The sequence below is a fragment of the Phyllobates terribilis genome, unplaced genomic scaffold (assembly GCF_046119375.1).
Source record: "Phyllobates terribilis strain yellow unplaced genomic scaffold, ASM4611937v1 Scaffold_169__1_contigs__length_4117513, whole genome shotgun sequence".
NCBI lineage: Eukaryota > Metazoa > Chordata > Amphibia > Anura > Dendrobatidae > Phyllobates > Phyllobates terribilis.
The window spans coordinates 2,939,349-2,962,842 of record NW_027362929.1 but is presented as its reverse complement, the minus strand read 5'-3'; the positions used below and the strand labels follow the sequence as shown (position 1 = coordinate 2,962,842).

At 45.1% G+C, this 23,494-nt stretch overlaps 18 non-coding genes across 18 annotated transcripts; all 18 read left to right on the top strand.

Annotated features, from left to right (window-relative positions):
• The first annotated feature begins 394 nt into the window (after window positions 1-394).
• LOC141209241 (U2 spliceosomal RNA) lies at window positions 395-585 on the top strand. Its single transcript, XR_012279441.1, has one exon. It is a non-coding gene; the product is annotated as a U2 spliceosomal RNA (small nuclear RNA).
• Window positions 586-1,708: 1,123 nt separating this feature from the next.
• LOC141209240 (U2 spliceosomal RNA) lies at window positions 1,709-1,899 on the top strand. Its single transcript, XR_012279440.1, has one exon. It is a non-coding gene; the product is annotated as a U2 spliceosomal RNA (small nuclear RNA).
• Window positions 1,900-3,022: 1,123 nt separating this feature from the next.
• Window positions 3,023-3,213, top strand: LOC141209238 (U2 spliceosomal RNA). Its single transcript, XR_012279438.1, has one exon. It is a non-coding gene; the product is annotated as a U2 spliceosomal RNA (small nuclear RNA).
• Window positions 3,214-4,336: 1,123 nt separating this feature from the next.
• On the top strand, window positions 4,337-4,527 carry LOC141209236 (U2 spliceosomal RNA). Its single transcript, XR_012279437.1, has one exon. It is a non-coding gene; the product is annotated as a U2 spliceosomal RNA (small nuclear RNA).
• A 1,119-nt stretch (window positions 4,528-5,646) lies between these two features.
• Window positions 5,647-5,837, top strand: LOC141210919 (U2 spliceosomal RNA). The gene has a single exon (XR_012280910.1). It is a non-coding gene; the product is annotated as a U2 spliceosomal RNA (small nuclear RNA).
• Window positions 5,838-6,956: 1,119 nt separating this feature from the next.
• On the top strand, window positions 6,957-7,147 carry LOC141209235 (U2 spliceosomal RNA). The gene has a single exon (XR_012279436.1). It is a non-coding gene; the product is annotated as a U2 spliceosomal RNA (small nuclear RNA).
• Window positions 7,148-8,264: 1,117 nt separating this feature from the next.
• Window positions 8,265-8,455, top strand: LOC141209234 (U2 spliceosomal RNA). Its single transcript, XR_012279435.1, has one exon. It is a non-coding gene; the product is annotated as a U2 spliceosomal RNA (small nuclear RNA).
• Window positions 8,456-9,578: 1,123 nt separating this feature from the next.
• On the top strand, window positions 9,579-9,769 carry LOC141210382 (U2 spliceosomal RNA). The gene has a single exon (XR_012280553.1). It is a non-coding gene; the product is annotated as a U2 spliceosomal RNA (small nuclear RNA).
• A 1,124-nt stretch (window positions 9,770-10,893) lies between these two features.
• LOC141209233 (U2 spliceosomal RNA) lies at window positions 10,894-11,084 on the top strand. Its single transcript, XR_012279434.1, has one exon. It is a non-coding gene; the product is annotated as a U2 spliceosomal RNA (small nuclear RNA).
• Window positions 11,085-12,205: 1,121 nt separating this feature from the next.
• LOC141209232 (U2 spliceosomal RNA) lies at window positions 12,206-12,396 on the top strand. Its single transcript, XR_012279433.1, has one exon. It is a non-coding gene; the product is annotated as a U2 spliceosomal RNA (small nuclear RNA).
• A 1,124-nt stretch (window positions 12,397-13,520) lies between these two features.
• On the top strand, window positions 13,521-13,711 carry LOC141209231 (U2 spliceosomal RNA). The gene has a single exon (XR_012279432.1). It is a non-coding gene; the product is annotated as a U2 spliceosomal RNA (small nuclear RNA).
• A 1,125-nt stretch (window positions 13,712-14,836) lies between these two features.
• On the top strand, window positions 14,837-15,027 carry LOC141209230 (U2 spliceosomal RNA). Its single transcript, XR_012279431.1, has one exon. It is a non-coding gene; the product is annotated as a U2 spliceosomal RNA (small nuclear RNA).
• A 1,120-nt stretch (window positions 15,028-16,147) lies between these two features.
• Window positions 16,148-16,338, top strand: LOC141209229 (U2 spliceosomal RNA). The gene has a single exon (XR_012279430.1). It is a non-coding gene; the product is annotated as a U2 spliceosomal RNA (small nuclear RNA).
• Window positions 16,339-17,460: 1,122 nt separating this feature from the next.
• LOC141208281 (U2 spliceosomal RNA) lies at window positions 17,461-17,651 on the top strand. The gene has a single exon (XR_012278515.1). It is a non-coding gene; the product is annotated as a U2 spliceosomal RNA (small nuclear RNA).
• Window positions 17,652-18,774: 1,123 nt separating this feature from the next.
• LOC141209228 (U2 spliceosomal RNA) lies at window positions 18,775-18,965 on the top strand. Its single transcript, XR_012279429.1, has one exon. It is a non-coding gene; the product is annotated as a U2 spliceosomal RNA (small nuclear RNA).
• Window positions 18,966-20,084: 1,119 nt separating this feature from the next.
• Window positions 20,085-20,275, top strand: LOC141209226 (U2 spliceosomal RNA). The gene has a single exon (XR_012279427.1). It is a non-coding gene; the product is annotated as a U2 spliceosomal RNA (small nuclear RNA).
• Window positions 20,276-21,394: 1,119 nt separating this feature from the next.
• Window positions 21,395-21,585, top strand: LOC141209225 (U2 spliceosomal RNA). Its single transcript, XR_012279426.1, has one exon. It is a non-coding gene; the product is annotated as a U2 spliceosomal RNA (small nuclear RNA).
• Window positions 21,586-22,707: 1,122 nt separating this feature from the next.
• LOC141209787 (U2 spliceosomal RNA) lies at window positions 22,708-22,898 on the top strand. Its single transcript, XR_012279978.1, has one exon. It is a non-coding gene; the product is annotated as a U2 spliceosomal RNA (small nuclear RNA).
• Window positions 22,899-23,494: the final 596 nt, after the last annotated feature.

The window sequence follows — 23,494 nt, the reverse complement described above, 5'->3', positions numbered from 1 at the left end:
TATATACCTGCGCACAGCAGCAGCCACCTTCAGTCTGCTGCTGGACAGCCAGCAGCAGCAGCAGCAGCAGGAGAGGTAATTGATCAGCAACCCTCCTGCTAAGGGTAGACAGCTGCTCGTTCCACCCCCCCCCCGCCTTAATTGGTTCTCCTCCCTTCCAACGGTGTTGAGGCGGGTGGGAACAGCCAGGGGTTGAGGGTACTGTGCTAAAAGAGGTGGAGTTATGCAGATCTAAAACGCGTGGATTGCAGCAGCAGCAAGCCGAAAAGTGCAGGCATGTGAGGGATCTAGAGGTTGACAGCATGTCTTCTTAACGGGAGTCCAGGTGGCCATCTCCACAAATGGACTTTTCAGAATCCTTGGGTGGCACCGTAGTCGGAAACCAATTCTGGTTATCGCTTCTCGGCCTTTTGGCTAAGATCAAGTGTAGTATCTGTTCTTATCAGTTTAATATCTGATACGTCCCCTATCTGGGGACCATATATTAAATGGATTTTTAGAACAGGGAGATGGAAAAAGAGCTTGCTCTGTCCACTCCACGCATTGACCTGGTATTGCAGTATCTCCAGGACCGGTGCACCCCTTCTTTAATGCAGTTTCTAAAATCAGAAAGAATTGAATTCAATGCTTTTTGTTCATTTTGCTTGTTTGTCGGATTTTGGGATGGACTCTTTGGCTTTGCTTTTCTTCTCCTCATTGGATTTTTCATGTTAAAAGTTGCAGAAGCCAGATGACAAGCTCATTTTGGTTCAACTTCAGCAACTGTGCATTGCATTGCCATGTAATGTAATGTAATGCAATGCTATCTATCTAGCTCTCCCTCTATACTTCCTTTTGGATAAACAGACATATTAGGCAAGCATTTTGGAGCTTTCACCTAAATAACTACAGGTGGTGAGATAAGCTGCACAATATAATTGACCTTTCAGTATATTGTTGCACACACACCATCTATTTAGCAAATGCCCTTGTTATCAACAGCAGCCTTTTAAACTCACCTGAGCTAACAGGTATGTGAGCTGGTTACTCTGCTGCGCTTAAAATTTCTTTTTTGGTTTGCTACAATGCCTTTTCTGAAACGTTGTCTCCCTCTGCTGGAACACTGACTTCTTTCATTTAATGCCTGCAGACTATAAAAGAGAAACCAACCCAAAAAGTTTGGTTGATTAGTCTGTGGCATTCTTTTAAACTGTTGCTTATGGCGGTCTCTGTGAGCTTCTCAGTGACATTCAGCCATCCAGGTATCCCGCCTGCAGTAGACGGAATGTGGCAATGGAACGCTGGCTGCGCGTGTCATAATAGGCTCTGAGCCTTTATATACCTGCGCACAGCAGCAGCCACCTTCAGTCTGCTGCTGGACAGCCAGCAGCAGCAGCAGCAGGAGAGGTAATTAATCAGCAACCCTCCTGCTAAGGGTAGACAGCTGCTCGTTCCACCCCCCCCCCCCCGCCTTAATTGGTTCTCCTCCCTTCCAACGGTGTTGAGGCGGGTGGGAACAGCCGGGGGTTGAGGGTACTGTGCTAAAAGAGGTGGAGTTATGCAGATCTAAAACGCGTGGATTGCAGCAGCAGCAAGCCGAAAAGTGCAGGCATGTGAGGGATCTAGAGGTTGACAGCATGTCTTCTTAACGGGAGTCCAGGTGGCCATCTCCACAAATGGACTTTTCAGAATCCTTGGGTGGCACCGTAGTCGGAAACCAATTCTGGTTATCGCTTCTCGGCCTTTTGGCTAAGATCAAGTGTAGTATCTGTTCTTATCAGTTTAATATCTGATACGTCCCCTATCTGGGGACCATATATTAAATGGATTTTTAGAACAGGGAGATGGAAAAAGAGCTTGCTCTGTCCACTCCACGCATTGACCTGGTATTGCAGTATCTCCAGGACCGGTGCACCCCTTCTTTAATGCAGTTTCTAAAATCAGAAAGAATTGAATTCAATGCTTTTTGTTCATTTTGCTTGTTTGTCGGATTTTGGGATGGACTCTTTGGCTTTGCTTTTCTTCTCCTCATTGGATTTTTCATGTTAAAAGTTGCAGAAGCCAGATGACAAGCTCATTTTGGTTCAACTTCAGCAACTGTGCATTGCATTGCCATGTAATGTAATGTAATGCAATGCTATCTATCTAGCTCTCCCTCTATACTTCCTTTTGGATAAACAGACATATTAGGCAAGCATTTTGGAGCTTTCACCTAAATAACTACAGGTGGTGAGATAAGCTGCACAATATAATTGACCTTTCAGTATATTGTTGCACACACACCATCTATTTAGCAAATGCCCTTGTTATCAACAGCAGCCTTTTAAACTCACCTGAGCTAACAGGTATGTGAGCTGGTTACTCTGCTGCGCTTAAAATTTCTTTTTTGGTTTGCTACAATGCCTTTTCTGAAACGTTGTCTCCCTCTGCTGGAACACTGACTTCTTTCATTTAATGCCTGCAGACTATAAAAGAGAAACCAACCCAAAAAGTTTGGTTGATTAGTCTGTGGCATTCTTTTAAACTGTTGCTTATGGCGGTCTCTGTGAGCTTCTCAGTGACATTCAGCCATCCAGGTATCCCGCCTGCAGTAGACGGAATGTGGCAATGGAACGCTGGCTGCGCGTGTCATAATAGGCTCTGAGCCTTTATATACCTGCGCACAGCAGCAGCCACCTTCAGTCTGCTGCTGGACAGCCAGCAGCAGCAGCAGCAGGAGAGGTAATTAATCAGCAACCCTCCTGCTAAGGGTAGACAGCTGCTCGTTCCACCCCCCCCCCCCCGCCTTAATTGGTTCTCCTCCCTTCCAACGGTGTTGAGGCGGGTGGGAACAGCCGGGGGTTGAGGGTACTGTGCTAAAAGAGGTGGAGTTATGCAGATCTAAAACGCGTGGATTGCAGCAGCAGCAAGCCGAAAAGTGCAGGCATGTGAGGGATCTAGAGGTTGACAGCATGTCTTCTTAACGGGAGTCCAGGTGGCCATCTCCACAAATGGACTTTTCAGAATCCTTGGGTGGCACCGTAGTCGGAAACCAATTCTGGTTATCGCTTCTCGGCCTTTTGGCTAAGATCAAGTGTAGTATCTGTTCTTATCAGTTTAATATCTGATACGTCCCCTATCTGGGGACCATATATTAAATGGATTTTTAGAACAGGGAGATGGAAAAAGAGCTTGCTCTGTCCACTCCACGCATTGACCTGGTATTGCAGTATCTCCAGGACCGGTGCACCCCTTCTTTAATGCAGTTTCTAAAATCAGAAAGAATTGAATTCAATGCTTTTTGTTAATTTTGCTTGTTTGTCGGATTTTGGGATGGACTCTTTGGCTTTGCTTTTCTTCTCCTCATTGGATTTTTCATGTTAAAAGTTGCAGAAGCCAGATGACAAGCTCATTTTGGTTCAACTTCAGCAACTGTGCATTGCATTGCCATGTAATGTAATGTAATGCAATGCTATCTATCTAGCTCTCCCTCTATACTTCCTTTTGGATAAACAGACATATTAGGCAAGCATTTTGGAGCTTTCACCTAAATAACTACAGGTGGTGAGATAAGCTGCACAATATAATTGACCTTTCAGTATATTGTTGCACACACACCATCTATTTAGCAAATGCCCTTGTTATCAACAGCAGCCTTTTAAACTCACCTGAGCTAACAGGTATGTGAGCTGGTTACTCTGCTGCGCTTAAAATTTCTTTTTTGGTTTGCTACAATGCCTTTTCTGAAACGTTGTCTCCCTCTGCTGGAACACTGACTTCTTTCATTTAATGCCTGCAGACTATAAAAGAGAAACCAACCCAAAAAGTTTGGTTGATTAGTCTGTGGCATTCTTTTAAACTGTTGCTTATGGCGGTCTCTGTGAGCTTCTCAGTGACATTCAGCCATCCAGGTATCCCGCCTGCAGTAGACGGAATGTGGCAATGGAACGCTGGCTGCGCGTGTCATAATAGGCTCTGAGCCTTTATATACCTGCGCACAGCAGCAGCCACCTTCAGTCTGCTGCTGGACAGCCAGCAGCAGCAGCAGCAGGAGAGGTAATTAATCAGCAACCCTCCTGCTAAGGGTAGACAGCTGCTCGTTCCACCCCCCCCCCCCCGCCTTAATTGGTTCTCCTCCCTTCCAACGGTGTTGAGGCGGGTGGGAACAGCCGGGGGTTGAGGGTACTGTGCTAAAAGAGGTGGAGTTATGCAGATCTAAAACGCGTGGATTGCAGCAGCAGCAAGCCGAAAAGTGCAGGCATGTGAGGGATCTAGAGGTTGACAGCATGTCTTCTTAACGGGAGTCCAGGTGGCCATCTCCACAAATGGACTTTTCAGAATCCTTGGGTGGCACCGTAGTCGGAAACCAATTCTGGTTATCGCTTCTCGGCCTTTTGGCTAAGATCAAGTGTAGTATCTGTTCTTATCAGTTTAATATCTGATACGTCCCCTATCTGGGGACCATATATTAAATGGATTTTTAGAACAGGGAGATGGAAAAAGAGCTTGCTCTGTCCACTCCACGCATTGACCTGGTATTGCAGTATCTCCAGGACCGGTGCACCCCTTCTTTAATGCAGTTTCTAAAATCAGAAAGAATTGAATTCAATGCTTTTTGTTAATTTTGCTTGTTTGTCGGATTTTGGGATGGACTCTTTGGCTTTGCTTTTCTTCTCCTCATTGGATTTTTCATGTTAAAAGTTGCAGAAGCCAGATGACAAGCTCATTTTGGTTCAACTTCAGCAACTGTGCATTGCATTGCCATGTAATGTAATGTAATGCAATGCTATCTATCTAGCTCTCCCTCTATACTTCCTTTTGGATAAACAGACATATTAGGCAAGCATTTTGGAGCTTTCACCTAAATAACTACAGGTGGTGAGATAAGCTGCACAATATAATTGACCTTTCAGTATATTGTTGCACACACACCATCTATTTAGCAAATGCCCTTGTTATCAACAGCAGCCTTTTAAACTCACCTGAGCTAACAGGTATGTGAGCTGGTTACTCTGCTGCGCTTAAAATTTCTTTTTTGGTTTGCTACAATGCCTTTTCTGAAACGTTGTCTCCCTCTGCTGGAACACTGACTTCTTTCATTTAATGCCTGCAGACTATAAAAGAGAAACCAACCCAAAAAGTTTGGTTGATTAGTCTGTGGCATTCTTTTAAACTGTTGCTTATGGCGGTCTCTGTGAGCTTCTCAGTGACATTCAGCCATCCAGGTATCCCGCCTGCAGTAGACGGAATGTGGCAATGGAACGCTGGCTGCGCGTGTCATAATAGGCTCTGAGCCTTTATATACCTGCGCACAGCAGCAGCCACCTTCAGTCTGCTGCTGGACAGCCAGCAGCAGCAGCAGCAGGAGAGGTAATTAATCAGCAACCCTCCTGCTAAGGGTAGACAGCTGCTCGTTCCACCCCCCCCCGCCTTAATTGGTTCTCCTCCCTTCCAACGGTGTTGAGGCGGGTGGGAACAGCCGGGGGTTGAGGGTACTGTGCTAAAAGAGGTGGAGTTATGCAGATCTAAAACGCGTGGATTGCAGCAGCAGCAAGCCGAAAAGTGCAGGCATGTGAGGGATCTAGAGGTTGACAGCATGTCTTCTTAACGGGAGTCCAGGTGGCCATCTCCACAAATGGACTTTTCAGAATCCTTGGGTGGCACCGTAGTCGGAAACCAATTCTGGTTATCGCTTCTCGGCCTTTTGGCTAAGATCAAGTGTAGTATCTGTTCTTATCAGTTTAATATCTGATACGTCCCCTATCTGGGGACCATATATTAAATGAATTTTTAGAACAGGGAGATGGAAAAAGAGCTTGCTCTGTCCACTCCACGCATTGACCTGGTATTGCAGTATCTCCAGGACCGGTGCACCCCTTCTTTAATGCAGTTTCTAAAATCAGAAAGAATTGAATTCAATGCTTTTTGTTCATTTTGCTTGTTTGTCGGATTTTGGGATGGACTCTTTGGCTTTGCTTTTCTTCTCCTCATTGGATTTTTCATGTTAAAAGTTGCAGAAGCCAGATGACAAGCTCATTTTGGTTCAACTTCAGCAACTGTGCATTGCATTGCCATGTAATGTAATGTAATGCAATGCTATCTATCTAGCTCTCCCTCTATACTTCCTTTTGGATAAACAGACATATTAGGCAAGCATTTTGGAGCTTTCACCTAAATAACTACAGGTGGTGAGATAAGCTGCACAATATAATTGACCTTTCAGTATATTGTTGCACACACCATCTATTTAGCAAATGCCCTTGTTATCAACAGCAGCCTTTTAAACTCACCTGAGCTAACAGGTATGTGAGCTGGTTACTCTGCTGCGCTTAAAATTTCTTTTTTGGTTTGCTACAATGCCTTTTCTGAAACGTTGTCTCCCTCTGCTGGAACACTGACTTCTTTCATTTAATGCCTGCAGACTATAAAAGAGAAACCAACCCAAAAAGTTTGGTTGATTAGTCTGTGGCATTCTTTTAAACTGTTGCTTATGGCGGTCTCTGTGAGCTTCTCAGTGACATTCAGCCATCCAGGTATCCCGCCTGCAGTAGACGGAATGTGGCAATGGAACGCTGGCTGCGCGTGTCATAATAGGCTCTGAGCCTTTATATACCTGCGCACAGCAGCAGCCACCTTCAGTCTGCTGCTGGACAGCCAGCAGCAGCAGCAGCAGGAGAGGTAATTAATCAGCAACCCTCCTGCTAAGGGTAGACAGCTGCTCGTTCCACCCCCCCCCCCGCCTTAATTGGTTCTCCTCCCTTCCAACGGTGTTGAGGCGGGTGGGAACAGCCGGGGGTTGAGGGTACTGTGCTAAAAGAGGTGGAGTTATGCAGATCTAAAACGCGTGGATTGCAGCAGCAGCAAGCCGAAAAGTGCAGGCATGTGAGGGATCTAGAGGTTGACAGCATGTCTTCTTAACGGGAGTCCAGGTGGCCATCTCCACAAATGGACTTTTCAGAATCCTTGGGTGGCACCGTAGTCGGAAACCAATTCTGGTTATCGCTTCTCGGCCTTTTGGCTAAGATCAAGTGTAGTATCTGTTCTTATCAGTTTAATATCTGATACGTCCCCTATCTGGGGACCATATATTAAATGGATTTTTAGAACAGGGAGATGGAAAAAGAGCTTGCTCTGTCCACTCCACGCATTGACCTGGTATTGCAGTATCTCCAGGACCGGTGCACCCCTTCTTTAATGCAGTTTCTAAAATCAGAAAGAATTGAATTCAATGCTTTTTGTTCATTTTGCTTGTTTGTCGGATTTTGGGATGGACTCTTTGGCTTTGCTTTTCTTCTCCTCATTGGATTTTTCATGTTAAAAGTTGCAGAAGCCAGATGACAAGCTCATTTTGGTTCAACTTCAGCAACTGTGCATTGCATTGCCATGTAATGTAATGTAATGCAATGCTATCTATCTAGCTCTCCCTCTATACTTCCTTTTGGATAAACAGACATATTAGGCAAGCATTTTGGAGCTTTCACCTAAATAACTACAGGTGGTGAGATAAGCTGCACAATATAATTGACCTTTCAGTATATTGTTGCACACACACCATCTATTTAGCAAATGCCCTTGTTATCAACAGCAGCCTTTTAAACTCACCTGAGCTAACAGGTATGTGAGCTGGTTACTCTGCTGCGCTTAAAATTTCTTTTTTGGTTTGCTACAATGCCTTTTCTGAAACGTTGTCTCCCTCTGCTGGAACACTGACTTCTTTCATTTAATGCCTGCAGACTATAAAAGAGAAACCAACCCAAAAAGTTTGGTTGATTAGTCTGTGGCATTCTTTTAAACTGTTGCTTACGGCGGTCTCTGTGAGCTTCTCAGTGACATTCAGCCATCCAGGTATCCCGCCTGCAGTAGACGGAATGTGGCAATGGAACGCTGGCTGCGCGTGTCATAATAGGCTCTGAGCCTTTATATACCTGCGCACAGCAGCAGCCACCTTCAGTCTGCTGCTGGACAGCCAGCAGCAGCAGCAGGAGAGGTAATTAATCAGCAACCCTCCTGCTAAGGGTAGACAGCTGCTCGTTCCACCCCCCCCCCGCCTTAATTATTTCTCCTCCTTTCCAACGGTGTTGAGGCGGGTGGGAACAGCCGGGGGTTGAGGGTACTGTGCTAAAAGAGGTGGAGTTATGCAGATCTAAAACGCGTGGATTGCAGCAGCAGCAAGCCGAAAAGTGCAGGCATGTGAGGGATCTAGAGGTTGACAGCATGTCTTCTTAACGGGAGTCCAGGTGGCCATCTCCACAAATGGACTTTTCAGAATCCTTGGGTGGCACCGTAGTCGGAAACCAATTCTGGTTATCGCTTCTCGGCCTTTTGGCTAAGATCAAGTGTAGTATCTGTTCTTATCAGTTTAATATCTGATACGTCCCCTATCTGGGGACCATATATTAAATGGATTTTTAGAACAGGGAGATGGAAAAAGAGCTTGCTCTGTCCACTCCACGCATTGACCTGGTATTGCAGTATCTCCAGGACCGGTGCACCCCTTCTTTAATGCAGTTTCTAAAATCAGAAAGAATTGAATTCAATGCTTTTTGTTCATTTTGCTTGTTTGTCGGATTTTGGGATGGACTCTTTGGCTTTGCTTTTCTTCTCCTCATTGGATTTTTCATGTTAAAAGTTGCAGAAGCCAGATGACAAGCTCATTTTGGTTCAACTTCAGCAACTGTGCATTGCATTGCCATGTAATGTAATGTAATGCAATGCTATCTATCTAGCTCTCCCTCTATACTTCCTTTTGGATAAACAGACATATTAGGCAAGCATTTTGGTGCTTTCACCTAAATAACTACAGGTGGTGAGATAAGCTGCACAATATAATTGACCTTTCAGTATATTGTTGCACACACACCATCTATTTAGCAAATGCCCTTGTTATCAACAGCAGCCTTTTAAACTCACCTGAGCTAACAGGTATGTGAGCTGGTTACTCTGCTGCGCTTAAAATTTCTTTTTTGGTTTGCTACAATGCCTTTTCTGAAACGTTGTCTCCCTCTGCTGGAACACTGACTTCTTTCATTTAATGCCTGCAGACTATAAAAGAGAAACCAACCCAAAAAGATTGGTTGATTAGTCTGTGGCATTCTTTTAAACTGTTGCTTATGGCGGTCTCTGTGAGCTTCTCAGTGACATTCAGCCATCCAGGTATCCCGCCTGCAGTAGACGGAATGTGGCAATGGAACGCTGGCTGCGCGTGTCATAATAGGCTCTGAGCCTTTATATACCTGCGCACAGCAGCAGCCACCTTCAGTCTGCTGCTGGACAGCCAGCAGCAGCAGCAGCAGGAGAGGTAATTAATCAGCAACCCTCCTGCTAAGGGTAGACAGCTGCTCGTTTCACCCCCCCCCCGCCGCCTTAATTGGTTCTCCTCCCTTCCAACGGTGTTGAGGCGGGTGGGAACAGCCGGGGGTTGAGGGTACTGTGCTAAAAGAGGTGGAGTTATGCAGATCTAAAACGCGTGGATTGCAGCAGCAGCAAGCCGAAAAGTGCAGGCATGTGAGGGATCTAGAGGTTGACAGCATGTCTTCTTAACGGGAGTCCAGGTGGCCATCTCCACAAATGGACTTTTCAGAATCCTTGGGTGGCACCGTAGTCGGAAACCAATTCTGGTTATCGCTTCTCGGCCTTTTGGCTAAGATCAAGTGTAGTATCTGTTCTTATCAGTTTAATATCTGATACGTCCCCTATCTGGGGACCATATATTAAAGAGATTTTTAGAACAGGGAGATTTAAAAAGAGCTTGCTCTGTCCACTCCACGCATTGACCTGGTATTGCAGTATCTCCAGGACCGGTGCACCCCTTCTTTAATGCAGTTTCTAAAATCAGAAAGAATTGAATTCAATGCTTTTTGTTCATTTTGCTTGTTTGTCGGATTTTGGGATGGACTCTTTGGCTTTGCTTTTCTTCTCCTCATTGGATTTTTCATGTTAAAAGTTGCAGAAGCCAGATGACAAGCTCATTTTGGTTCAACTTCAGCAACTGTGCATTGCATTGCCATGTAATGTAATGTAATGCAATGCTATCTATCTAGCTCTCCCTCTATACTTCCTTTTGGATAAACAGACATATTAGGCAAGCATTTTGGAGCTTTCACCTAAATAACTACAGGTGGTGAGATAAGCTGCACAATATAATTGACCTTTCAGTATATTGTTGCACACACACCATCTATTTAGCAAATGCCCTTGTTATCAACAGCAGCCTTTTAAACTCACCTGAGCTAACAGGTATGTGAGCTGGTTACTCTGCTGCGCTTAAAATTTCTTTTTTGGTTTGCTACAATGCCTTTTCTGAAACGTTGTCTCCCTCTGCTGGAACACTGACTTCTTTCATTTAATGCCTGCAGACTATAAAAGAGAAACCAACCCAAAAAGTTTGGTTGATTAGTCTGTGGCATTCTTTTAAACTGTTGCTTATGGCGGTCTCTGTGAGCTTCTCAGTGACATTCAGCCATCCAGGTATCCCGCCTGCAGTAGACGGAATGTGGCAATGGAACGCTGGCTGCGCGTGTCATAATAGGCTCTGAGCCTTTATATACCTGCGCACAGCAGCAGCCACCTTCAGTCTGCTGCTGGACAACCAGCAGCAGCAGCAGCAGGAGAGGTAATTAATCAGCAACCCTCCTGCTAAGGGTAGACAGCTGCTCGTTCCACCCCCCCCCACCTTAATTGGTTCTCCTCCCTTCCAACGGTGTTGAGGCGGGTGGGAACAGCCGGGGGTTGAGGGTAAGGTACTGTGCTAAAAGAGGTGGAGTTATGCAGATCTAAAACGCGTGGATTGCAGCAGCAGCAAGCCGAAAAGTGCAGGCATGTGAGGGATCTAGAGGTTGACAGCATGTCTTCTTAACGGGAGTCCAGGTGGCCATCTCCACAAATGGACTTTTCAGAATCCTTGGGTGGCACCGTAGTCGGAAACCAATTCTGGTTATCGCTTCTCGGCCTTTTGGCTAAGATCAAGTGTAGTATCTGTTCTTATCAGTTTAATATCTGATACGTCCCCTATCTGGGGACCATATATTAAATGGATTTTTAGAACAGGGAGATGGAAAAAGAGCTTGCTCTGTCCACTCCACGCATTGACCTGGTATTGCAGTATCTCCAGGACCGGTGCACCCCTTCTTTAATGCAGTTTCTAAAATCAGAAAGAATTGAATTCAATGCTTTTTGTTCATTTTGCTTGTTTGTCGGATTTTGGGATGGACTCTTTGGCTTTGCTTTTCTTCTCCTCATTGGATTTTTCATGTTAAAAGTTGCAGAAGCCAGATGACAAGCTCATTTTGGTTCAACTTCAGCAACTGTGCATTGCATTGCCATGTAATGTAATGTAATGCAATGCTATCTATCTAGCTCTCCCTCTATACTTCCTTTTGGATAAACAGACATATTAGGCAAGCATTTTGGAGCTTTCACCTAAATAACTACAGGTGGTGAGATAAGCTGCACAATATAATTGACCTTTCAGTATATTGTTGCACACACACCATCTATTTAGCAAATGCCCTTGTTATCAACAGCAGCCTTTTAAACTCACCTGAGCTAACAGGTATGTGAGCTGGTTACTCTGCTGCGCTTAAAATTTCTTTTTTGGTTTGCTACAATGCCTTTTCTGAAACGTTATCTCCCTCTGCTGGAACACTGACTTCTTTCATTTAATGCCTGCAGATTATAAAAGAGAAACCAACCCAAAAAGTTTGGTTGATTAGTCTGTGGCATTCTTTTAAACTGTTGCTTATGGCGGTCTCTGTGAGCTTCTCAGTGACATTCAGCCATCCAGGTATCCCGCCTGCAGTAGACGGAATGTGGCAATGGAACGCTGGCTGCGCGTGTCATAATAGGCTCTGAGCCTTTATATACCTGCGCACAGCAGCAGCCACCTTCAGTCTGCTGCTGGACAGCCAGCAGCAGCAGCAGCAGGAGAGGTAATTAATCAGCAACCCTCCTGCTAAGGGTAGACAGCTGCTCGCTCCACCCCCCCCCCCGCCTTAATTGGTTCTCCTCCCTTCCAACGGTGTTGAGGCGGGTGGGAACAGCCGGGGGTTGAGGGTACTGTGCTAAAAGAGGTGGAGTTATGCAGATCTAAAACGCGTGGATTGCAGCAGCAGCAAGCCGAAAAGTGCAGGCATGTGAGGGATCTAGAGGTTGACAGCATGTCTTCTTAACGGGAGTCCAGGTGGCCATCTCCACAAATGGACTTTTCAGAATCCTTGGGTGGCACCGTAGTCGGAAACCAATTCTGGTTATCGCTTCTCGGCCTTTTGGCTAAGATCAAGTGTAGTATCTGTTCTTATCAGTTTAATATCTGATACGTCCCCTATCTGGGGACCATATATTAAATGGATTTTTAGAACAGGGAGATGGAAAAAGAGCTTGCTCTGTCCACTCCACGCATTGACCTGGTATTGCAGTATCTCCAGGACCGGTGCACCCCTTCTTTAATGCAGTTTCTAAAATCAGAAAGAATTGAATTCAATGCTTTTTGTTCATTTTGCTTGTTTGTCGGATTTTGGGATGGACTCTTTGGCTTTGCTTTTCTTCTCCTCATTGGATTTTTCATGTTAAAAGTTGCAGAAGCCAGATGACAAGCTCATTTTGGTTCAACTTCAGCAACTGTGCATTGCATTGCCATGTAATGTAATGTAATGCAATGCTATCTATCTAGCTCTCCCTCTATACTTCCTTTTGGATAAACAGACATATTAGGCAAGCATTTTGGAGCTTTCACCTAAATAACTACAGGTGGTGAGATAAGCTGCACAATATAATTGACCTTTCAGTATATTGTTGCACACACACCATCTATTTAGCAAATGCCCTTGTTATCAACAGCAGCCTTTTAAACTCACCTGAGCTAACAGGTATGTGAGCTGGTTACTCTGCTGCGCTTAAAATTTCTTTTTTGGTTTGCTACAATGCCTTTTCTGAAACGTTGTCTCCCTCTGCTGGAACACTGACTTCTTTCATTTAATGCCTGCAGACTATAAAAGAGAAACCAACCCAAAAAGTTTGGTTGATTAGTCTGTGGCATTCTTTTAAACTGTTGCTTATGGCGGTCTCTGTGAGCTTCTCAGTGACATTCAGCCATCCAGGTATCCCGCCTGCAGTAGACGGAATGTGGCAATGGAACGCTGGCTGCGCATGTCATAATAGGCTCTGAGCCTTTATATACCTGCGCACAGCAGCAGCCACCTTCAGTCTGCTGCTGGACAACCAGCAGCAGCAGCAGCAGGAGAGGTAATTAATCAGCAACCCTCCTGCTAAGGGTAGACAGCTGCTCGTTCCACCCCCCCCCACCTTAATTGGTTCTCCTCCCTTCCAACGGTGTTGAGGCGGGTGGGAACAGCCGGGGGTTGAGGGTAAGGTACTGTGCTAAAAGAGGTGGAGTTATGCAGATCTAAAACGCGTGGATTGCAGCAGCAGCAAGCCGAAAAGTGCAGGCATGTGAGGGATCTAGAGGTTGACAGCATGTCTTCTTAACGGGAGTCCAGGTGGCCATCTCCACAAATGGACTTTTCAGAATCCTTGGGTGGCACCGTAGTCGGAAACCAATTCTGGTTATCGCTTCTCGGCCTTTTGGCTAAGATCAAGTGTAGTATCTGTTCTTATCAGTTTAATATCTGATACGTCCCCTATCTGGGGACCATATATTAAATGGATTTTTAGAACAGGGAGATGGAAAAAGAGCTTGCTCTGTCCACTCCACGCATTGACCTGGTATTGCAGTATCTCCAGGACCGGTGCACCCCTTCTTTAATGCAGTTTCTAAAATCAGAAAGAATTGAATTCAATGCTTTTTGTTCATTTTGCTTGTTTGTCGGATTTTGGGATGGACTCTTTGGCTTTGCTTTTCTTCTCCTCATTGGATTTTTCATGTTAAAAGTTGCAGAAGCCAGATGACAAGCTCATTTTGGTTCAACTTCAGCAACTGTGCATTGCATTGCCATGTAATGTAATGTAATGCAATGCTATCTATCTAGCTCTCCCTCTATACTTCCTTTTGGATAAACAGACATATTAGGCAAGCATTTTGGAGCTTTCACCTAAATAACTACAGGTGGTGAGATAAGCTGCACAATATAATTGACCTTACAGTATATTGTTGCACACACACCATCTATTTAGCAAATGCCCTTGTTATCAACAGCAGCCTTTTAAACTCACCTGAGCTAACAGGTATGTGAGCTGGTTACTCTGCTGCGCTTAAAATTTCTTTTTTGGTTTGCTACAATGCCTTTTCTGAAACGTTGTCTCCCTCTGCTGGAACACTGACTTCTTTCATTTAATGCCTGCAGACTATAAAAGAGAAACCAACCCAAAAAGTTTGGTTGATTAGTCTGTGGCATTCTTTTAAACTGTTGCTTATGGCGGTCTCTGTGAGCTTCTCAGTGACATTCAGCCATCCAGGTATCCCGCCTGCAGTAGACGGAATGTGGCAATGGAACGCTGGCTGCGCGTGTCATAATAGGCTCTGAGCCTTTATATACCTGCGCACAGCAGCAGCCACCTTCAGTCTGCTGCTGGACAGCCAGCAGCAGCAGCAGCAGGAGAGGTAATTAATCAGCAACCCTCCTGCTAAGGGTAGACAGCTGCTCGTTCCACCCCCCCCCCGCCTTAATTGGTTCTCCTCCCTTCCAACGGTGTTGAGGCGGGTGGGAACAGCCGGGGGTTGAGGGTAAGGTACTGTGCTAAAAGAGGTGGAGTTATGCAGATCTAAAACGCGTGGATTGCAGCAGCAGCAAGCCGAAAAGTGCAGGCATGTGAGGGATCTAGAGGTTGACAGCATGTCTTCTTAACGGGAGTCCAGGTGGCCATCTCCACAAATGGACTTTTCAGAATCCTTGGGTGGCACCGTAGTCGGAAACCAATTCTGGTTATCGCTTCTCGGCCTTTTGGCTAAGATCAAGTGTAGTATCTGTTCTTATCAGTTTAATATCTGATACGTCCCCTATCTGGGGACCATATATTAAATGGATTTTTAGAACAGGGAGATGGAAAAAGAGCTTGCTCTGTCCACTCCACGCATTGACCTGGTATTGCAGTATCTCCAGGACCGGTGCACCCCTTCTTTAATGCAGTTTCTAAAATCAGAAAGAATTGAATTCAATGCTTTTTGTTCATTTTGCTTGTTTGTCGGATTTTGGGATGGACTCTTTGGCTTTGCTTTTCTTCTCCTCATTGGATTTTTCATGTTAAAAGTTGCAGAAGCCAGATGACAAGCTCATTTTGGTTCAACTTCAGCAACTGTGCATTGCATTGCCATGTAATGTAATGTAATGCAATGCTATCTATCTAGCTCTCCCTCTATACTTCCTTTTGGATAAACAGACATATTAGGCAAGCATTTTGGAGCTTTCACCTAAATAACTACAGGTGGTGAGATAAGCTGCACAATATAATTGACCTTTCAGTATATTGTTGCACACACACCATCTATTTAGCAAATGCCCTTGTTATCAACAGCAGCCTTTTAAACTCACCTGAGCTAACAGGTATGTGAGCTGGTTACTCTGCTGCGCTTAAAATTTCTTTTTTGGTTTGCTACAATGCCTTTTCTGAAACGTTGTCTCCCTCTGCTGGAACACTGACTTCTTTCATTTAATGCCTGCAGACTATAAAAGAGAAACCAACCCAAAAAGTTTGGTTGATTAGTCTGTGGCATTCTTTTAAACTGTTGCTTATGGCGGTCTCTGTGAGCTTCTCAGTGACATTCAGCCATCCAGGTATCCCGCCTGCAGTAGACGGAATGTGGCAATGGAACGCTGGCTGCGCGTGTCATAATAGGCTCTGAGCCTTTATATACCTGCGCACAGCAGCAGCCACCTTCAGTCTGCTGCTGGACAGCCAGCAGCAGCAGCAGCAGGAGAGGTAATTAATCAGCAACCCTCCTGCTAAGGGTAGACAGCTGCTCGTTCCACCCCCCCCCCGCCTTAATTGGTTCTCCTCCCTTCCAACGGTGTTGAGGCGGGTGGGAACAGCCGGGGGTTGAGGGTACTGTGCTAAAAGAGGTGGAGTTATGCAGATCTAAAACGTGTGGATTGCAGCAGCAGCAAGCCGAAAAGTGCAGGCATGTGAGGGATCTAGAGGTTGACAGCATGTCTTCTTAACGGGAGTCCAGGTGGCCATCTCCACAAATGGACTTTTCAGAATCCTTGGGTGGCACCGTAGTCGGAAACCAATTCTGGTTATCGCTTCTCGGCCTTTTGGCTAAGATCAAGTGTAGTATCTGTTCTTATCAGTTTAATATCTGATACGTCCCCTATCTGGGGACCATATATTAAATGGATTTTTAGAACAGGGAGATGGAAAAAGAGCTTGCTCTGTCCACTCCACGCATTGACCTGGTATTGCAGTATCTCCAGGACCGGTGCACCCCTTCTTTAATGCAGTTTCTAAAATCAGAAAGAATTGAATTCAATGCTTTTTGTTCATTTTGCTTGTTTGTCGGATTTTGGGATGGACTCTTTGGCTTTGCTTTTCTTCTCCTCATTGGATTTTTCATGTTAAAAGTTGCAGAAGCCAGATGACAAGCTCATTTTGGTTCAACTTCAGCAACTGTGCATTGCATTGCCATGTAATGTAATGTAATGCAATGCTATCTATCTAGCTCTCCCTCTATACTTCCTTTTGGATAAACAGACATATTAGGCAAGCATTTTGGAGCTTTCACCTAAATAACTACAGGTGGTGAGATAAGCTGCACAATATAATTGACCTTTCACTATATTGTTGCACGCACACCATCTATTTAGCAAATGCCCTTGTTATCAACAGCAGCCTTTTAAACTCACCTGAGCTAACAGGTATGTGAGCTGGTTACTCTGCTGCGCTTAAAATTTCTTTTTTGGTTTGCTACAATGCCTTTTCTGAAACGTTGTCTCCCTCTGCTGGAACACTGACTTCTTTCATTTAATGCCTGCAGACTATAAAAGAGAAACCAACCCAAAAAGTTTGGTTGATTAGTCTGTGGCATTCTTTTAAACTGTTGCTTATGGCGGTCTCTGTGAGCTTCTCAGTGACATTCAGCCATCCAGGTATCCCGCCTGCAGTAGACGGAATGTGGCAATGGAACGCTGGCTGCGCGTGTCATAATAGGCTCTGAGCCTTTATATACCTGCGCACAGCAGCAGCCACCTTCAGTCTGCTGCTGGACAGCCAGCAGCAGCAGCAGCAGGAGAGGTAATTAATCAGCAACCCTCCTGCTAAGGGTAGACAGCTGCTCGTTCCACCCCCACCCCCCGCCTTAATTGGTTCTCCTCCCTTCCAACGGTGTTGAGGCGGGTGGGAACAGCCGGGGGTTGAGGGTACTGTGCTAAAAGAGGTGGAGTTATGCAGATCTAAAACGCGTGGATTGCAGCAGCAGCAAGCCGAAAAGTGCAGGCATGTGAGGGATCTAGAGGTTGACAGCATGTCTTCTTAACGGGAGTCCAGGTGGCCATCTCCACAAATGGACTTTTCAGAATCCTTGGGTGGCACCGTAGTCGGAAACCAATTCTGGTTATCGCTTCTCGGCCTTTTGGCTAAGATCAAGTGTAGTATCTGTTCTTATCAGTTTAATATCTGATACGTCCCCTATCTGGGGACCATATATTAAATAGATTTTTAGAACAGGGAGATGGAAAAAGAGCTTGCTCTGTCCACTCCACGCATTGACCTGGTATTGCAGTATCTCCAGGACCGGTGCACCCCTTCTTTAATGCAGTTTCTAAAATCAGAAAGAATTGAATTCAATGCTTTTTGTTCATTTTGCTTGTTTGTCGGATTTTGGGATGGACTCTTTGGCTTTGCTTTTCTTCTCCTCATTGGATTTTTCATGTTAAAAGTTGCAGAAGCCAGATGACAAGCTCATTTTGGTTCAACTTCAGCAACTGTGCATTGCATTGCCATGTAATGTAATGTAATGCAATGCTATCTATCTAGCTCTCCCTCTATACTTCCTTTTGGATAAACAGACATATTAGGCAAGCATTTTGGAGCTTTCACCTAAATAACTACAGGTGGTGAGATAAGCTGCACAATATAATTGACCTTTCAGTATATTGTTGCACACACACCATCTATTTAGCAAATGCCCTTGTTATCAACAGCAGCCTTTTAAACTCACCTGAGCTAACAGGTATGTGAGCTGGTTACTCTGCTGCGCTTAAAATTTCTTTTTTGGTTTGCTACAATGCCTTTTCTGAAACGTTGTCTCCCTCTGCTGGAACACTGACTTCTTTCATTTAATGCCTGCAGACTATAAAAGAGAAACCAACCCAAAAAGTTTGGTTGATTAGTCTGTGGCATTCTTTTAAACTGTTGCTTATGGCGGTCTCTGTGAGCTTCTCAGTGACATTCAGCCATCCAGGTATCCCGCCTGCAGTAGACGGAATGTGGCAATGGAACGCTGGCTGCGCGTGTCATAATAGGCTCTGAGCCTTTATATACCTGCGCACAGCAGCAGCCACCTTCAGTCTGCTGCTGGACAGCCAGCAGCAGCAGCAGCAGGAGAGGTAATTAATCAGCAACCCTCCTGCTAAGGGTAGACAGCTGCTCGTTCCACCCCCCCCCCCCCGCCTTAATTGGTTCTCCTCCCTTCCAACGGTGTTGAGGCGGGTGGGAACAGCCGGGGGTTGAGGGTACTGTGCTAAAAGAGGTGGAGTTATGCAGATCTAAAACGCGTGGATTGCAGCAGCAGCAAGCCGAAAAGTGCAGGCATGTGAGGGATCTAGAGGTTGACAGCATGTCTTCTTAACGGGAGTCCAGGTGGCCATCTGCACAAATGGACTTTTCAGAATCCTTGGGTGGCACCGTAGTCGGAAACCAATTCTGGTTATCGCTTCTCGGCCTTTTGGCTAAGATCAAGTGTAGTATCTGTTCTTATCAGTTTAATATCTGATACGTCCCCTATCTGGGGACCATATATTAAATGGATTTTTAGAACAGGGAGATGGAAAAAGAGCTTGCTCTGTCCACTCCACGCATTGACCTGGTATTGCAGTATCTCCAGGACCGGTGCACCCCTTCTTTAATGCAGTTTCTAAAATCAGAAAGAATTGAATTCAATGCTTTTTGTTCATTTTGCTTGTTTGTCGGATTTTGGGATGGACTCTTTGGCTTTGCTTTTCTTCTCCTCATTGGATTTTTCATGTTAAAAGTTGCAGAAGCCAGATGACAAGCTCATTTTGGTTCAACTTCAGCAACTGTGCATTGCATTGCCATGTAATGTAATGTAATGCAATGCTATCTATCTAGCTCTCCCTCTATACTTCCTTTTGGATAAACAGACATATTAGGCAAGCATTTTGGAGCTTTCACCTAAATAACTACAGGTGGTGAGATAAGCTGCACAATATAATTGACCTTTCAGTATATTGTTGCACACACACCATCTATTTAGCAAATGCCCTTGTTATCAACAGCAGCCTTTTAAACTCACCTGAGCTAACAGGTATGTGAGCTGGTTACTCTGCTGCGCTTAAAATTTCTTTTTTGGTTTGCTACAATGCCTTTTCTGAAACGTTGTCTCCCTCTGCTGGAACACTGACTTCTTTCATTTAATGCCTGCAGACTATAAAAGAGAAACCAACCCAAAAAGTTTGGTTGATTAGTCTGTGGCATTCTTTTAAACTGTTGCTTATGGCGGTCTCTGTGAGCTTCTCAGTGACATTCAGCCATCCAGGTATCCCGCCTGCAGTAGACGGAATGTGGCAATGGAACGCTGGCTGCGCGTGTCATAATAGGCTCTGAGCCTTTATATACCTGCGCACAGCAGCAGCCACCTTCAGTCTGCTGCTGGACAGCCAGCAGCAGCAGCAGCAGGAGAGGTAATTAATCAGCAACCCTCCTGCTAAGGGTAGACAGCTGCTCGTTCCACCCCCCCCCGCCTTAATTGGTTCTCCTCCCTTCCAACGGTGTTGAGGCGGGTGGGAACAGCCGGGGGTTGAGGGTACTGTGCTAAAAGAGGTGGAGTTATGCAGATCTAAAACGAGTGGATTGCAGCAGCAGCAAGCCGAAAAGTGCAGGCATGTGAGGGATCTAGAGGTTGACAGCATGTCTTCTTAACGGGAGTCCAGGTGGCCATCTCCACAAATGGACTTTTCAGAATCCTTGGGTGGCACCGTAGTCGGAAACCAATTCTGGTTATCGCTTCTCGGCCTTTTGGCTAAGATCAAGTGTAGTATCTGTTCTTATCAGTTTAATATCTGATACGTCCCCTATCTGGGGACCATATATTAAATGGATTTTTAGAACAGGGAGATGGAAAAAGAGCTTGCTCTGTCCACTCCACGCATTGACCTGGTATTGCAGTATCTCCAGGACCGGTGCACCCCTTCTTTAATGCAGTTTCTAAAATCAGAAAGAATTGAATTCAATGCTTTTTGTTCATTTTGCTTGTTTGTCGGATTTTGGGATGGACTCTTTGGCTTTGCTTTTCTTCTCCTCATTGGATTTTTCATGTTAAAAGTTGCAGAAGCCAGATGACAAGCTCATTTTGGTTCAACTTCAGCAACTGTGCATTGCATTGCCATGTAATGTAATGTAATGCAATGCTATCTATCTAGCTCTCCCTCTATACTTCCTTTTGGATAAACAGACATATTAGGCAAGCATTTTGGAGCTTTCACCTAAATAACTACAGGTGGTGAGATAAGCTGCACAATATAATTGACCTTTCAGTATATTGTTGCACACACACCATCTATTTAGCAAATGCCCTTGTTATCAACAGCAGCCTTTTAAACTCACCTGAGCTAACAGGTATGTGAGCTGGTTACTCTGCTGCGCTTAAAATTTCTTTTTTGGTTTGCTACAATGCCTTTTCTGAAACGTTGTCTCCCTCTGCTGGAACACTGACTTCTTTCATTTAATGCCTGCAGACTATAAAAGAGAAACCAACCCAAAAAGTTTGGTTGATTAGTCTGTGGCATTCTTTTAAACTGTTGCTTATGGCGGTCTCTGTGAGCTTCTCAGTGACATTCAGCCATCCAGGTATCCCGCCTGCAGTAGACGGAATGTGGCAATGGAACGCTGGCTGCGCGTGTCATAATAGGCTCTGAGCCTTTATATACCTGCGCACAGCAGCAGCCACCTTCAGTCTGCTGCTGGACAGCCAGCAGCAGCAGCAGCAGGAGAGGTAATTAATCAGCAACCCTCCTGCTAAGGGTAGACAGCTGCTCGTTCCACCCCCCCCCGCCTTAATTGGTTCTCCTCCCTTCCAACGGTGTTGAGGCGGGTGGGAACAGCCGGGGGTTGAGGGTACTGTGCTAAAAGAGGTGGAGTTATGCAGATCTAAAACGCGTGGATTGCAGCAGCAGCAAGCCGAAAAGTGCAGGCATGTGAGGGATCTAGAGGTTGACAGCATGTCTTCTTAACGGGAGTCCAGGTGGCCATCTCCACAAATGGACTTTTCAGAATCCTTGGGTGGCACCGTAGTCGGAAACCAATTCTGGTTATCGCTTCTCGGCCTTTTGGCTAAGATCAAGTGTAGTATCTGTTCTTATCAGTTTAATATCTGATACGTCCCCTATCTGGGGACCATATATTAAATGGATTTTTAGAACAGGGAGATGGAAAAAGAGCTTGCTCTGTCCACTCCACGCATTGACCTGGTATTGCAGTATCTCCAGGACCGGTGCACCCCTTCTTTAATGCAGTTTCTAAAATCAGAAAGAATTGAATTCAATGCTTTTTGTTCATTTTGCTTGTTTGTCGGATTTTGGGATGGACTCTTTGGCTTTGCTTTTCTTCTCCTCATTGGATTTTTCATGTTAAAAGTTGCAGAAGCCAGATGACAAGCTCATTTTGGTTCAACTTCAGCAACTGTGCATTGCATTGCCATGTAATGTAATGTAATGCAATGCTATCTATCTAGCTCTCCCTCTATACTTCCTTTTGGATAAACAGACATATTAGGCAAGCATTTTGGAGCTTTCACCTAAATAACTACAGGTGGTGAGATAAGCTGCACAATATAATTGACCTTTCAGTATATTGTTGCACACACACCATCTATTTAGCAAATGCCCTTGTTATCAACAGCAGCCTTTTAAACTCACCTGAGCTAACAGGTATGTGAGCTGGTTACTCTGCTGCGCTTAAAATTTCTTTTTTGGTTTGCTACAATGCCTTTTCTGAAACGTTGTCTCCCTCTGCTGGAACACTGACTTCTTTCATTTAATGCCTGCAGACTATAAAAGAGAAACCAACCCAAAAAGTTTGGTTGATTAGTCTGTGGCATTCTTTTAAACTGTTGCTTATGGCGGTCTCTGTGAGCTTCTCAGTGACATTCAGCCATCCAGGTATCCCGCCTGCAGTAGACGGAATGTGGCAATGGAACGCTGGCTGCGCGTGTCATAATAGGCTCTGAGCCTTTATATACCTGCGCACAGCAGCAGCCACCTTCAGTCTGCTGCTGGACAGCCAGCAGCAGCAGCAGCAAGAGAGGTAATTAATCAGCAACCCTCCTGCTAAGGGTAGACAGCTGCTCGTTCCACCCCCCCCCCCCGCCTTAATTGGTTCTCCTCCCTTCCAACGGTGTTGAGGCGGGTGGGAACAGCCGGGGGTTGAGGGTACTGTGCTAAAAGAGGTGGAGTTATGCAGATCTAAAACGCGTGGATTGCAGCAGCAGCAAGCCGAAAAGTGCAGGCATGTGAGGGATCTAGAGGTTGACAGCATGTCTTCTTAACGGGAGTCCAGGTGGCCATCTCCACAAATGGACTTTTCAGAATCCTTGGGTGGCACCGTAGTCGGAAACCAATTCTGGTTATCGCTTCTCGGCCTTTTGGCTAAGATCAAGTGTAGTATCTGTTCTTATCAGTTTAATATCTGATACGTCCCCTATCTGGGGACCATATATTAAATGGATTTTTGGAACAGGGAGATGGAAAAAGAGCTTGCTCTGTCCACTCCACGCATTGACCTGGTATTGCAGTATCTCCAGGACCGGTGCACCCCTTCTTTAATGCAGTTTCTAAAATCAGAAAGAATTGAATTCAATGCTTTTTGTTCATTTTGCTTGTTTGTCGGATTTTGGGATGGACTCTTTGGCTTTGCTTTTCTTCTCCTCATTGGATTTTTCATGTTAAAAGTTGCAGAAGCCAGATGACAAGCTCATTTTGGTTCAACTTCAGCAACTGTGCATTGCATTGCCATGTAATGTAATGCAATGCTATCTATCTAGCTCTCCCTCTATACTTCCTTTTGGATAAACAGACATATTAGGCAAGCATTTTGGAGCTTTCACCTAAATAACTACAGGTGGTGAGATAAGCTGCACAATATAATTGACCTTTCAGTATATTGTTGCACACACACCATCTATTTAGCAAATGCCCTTGTTATCAACAGCAGCCTTTTAAACTCACCTGAGCTAACAGGTATGTGAGCTGGTTACTCTGCTGCGCTTAAAATTTCTTTTTTGGTTTGCTACAATGCCTTTTCTGAAACGTTGTCTCCCTCTGCTGGAACACTGACTTCTTTCATTTAATGCCTGCAGACTATAAAAGAGAAACCAACCCAAAAAGTTTGGTTGATTAGTCTGTGGCATTCTTTT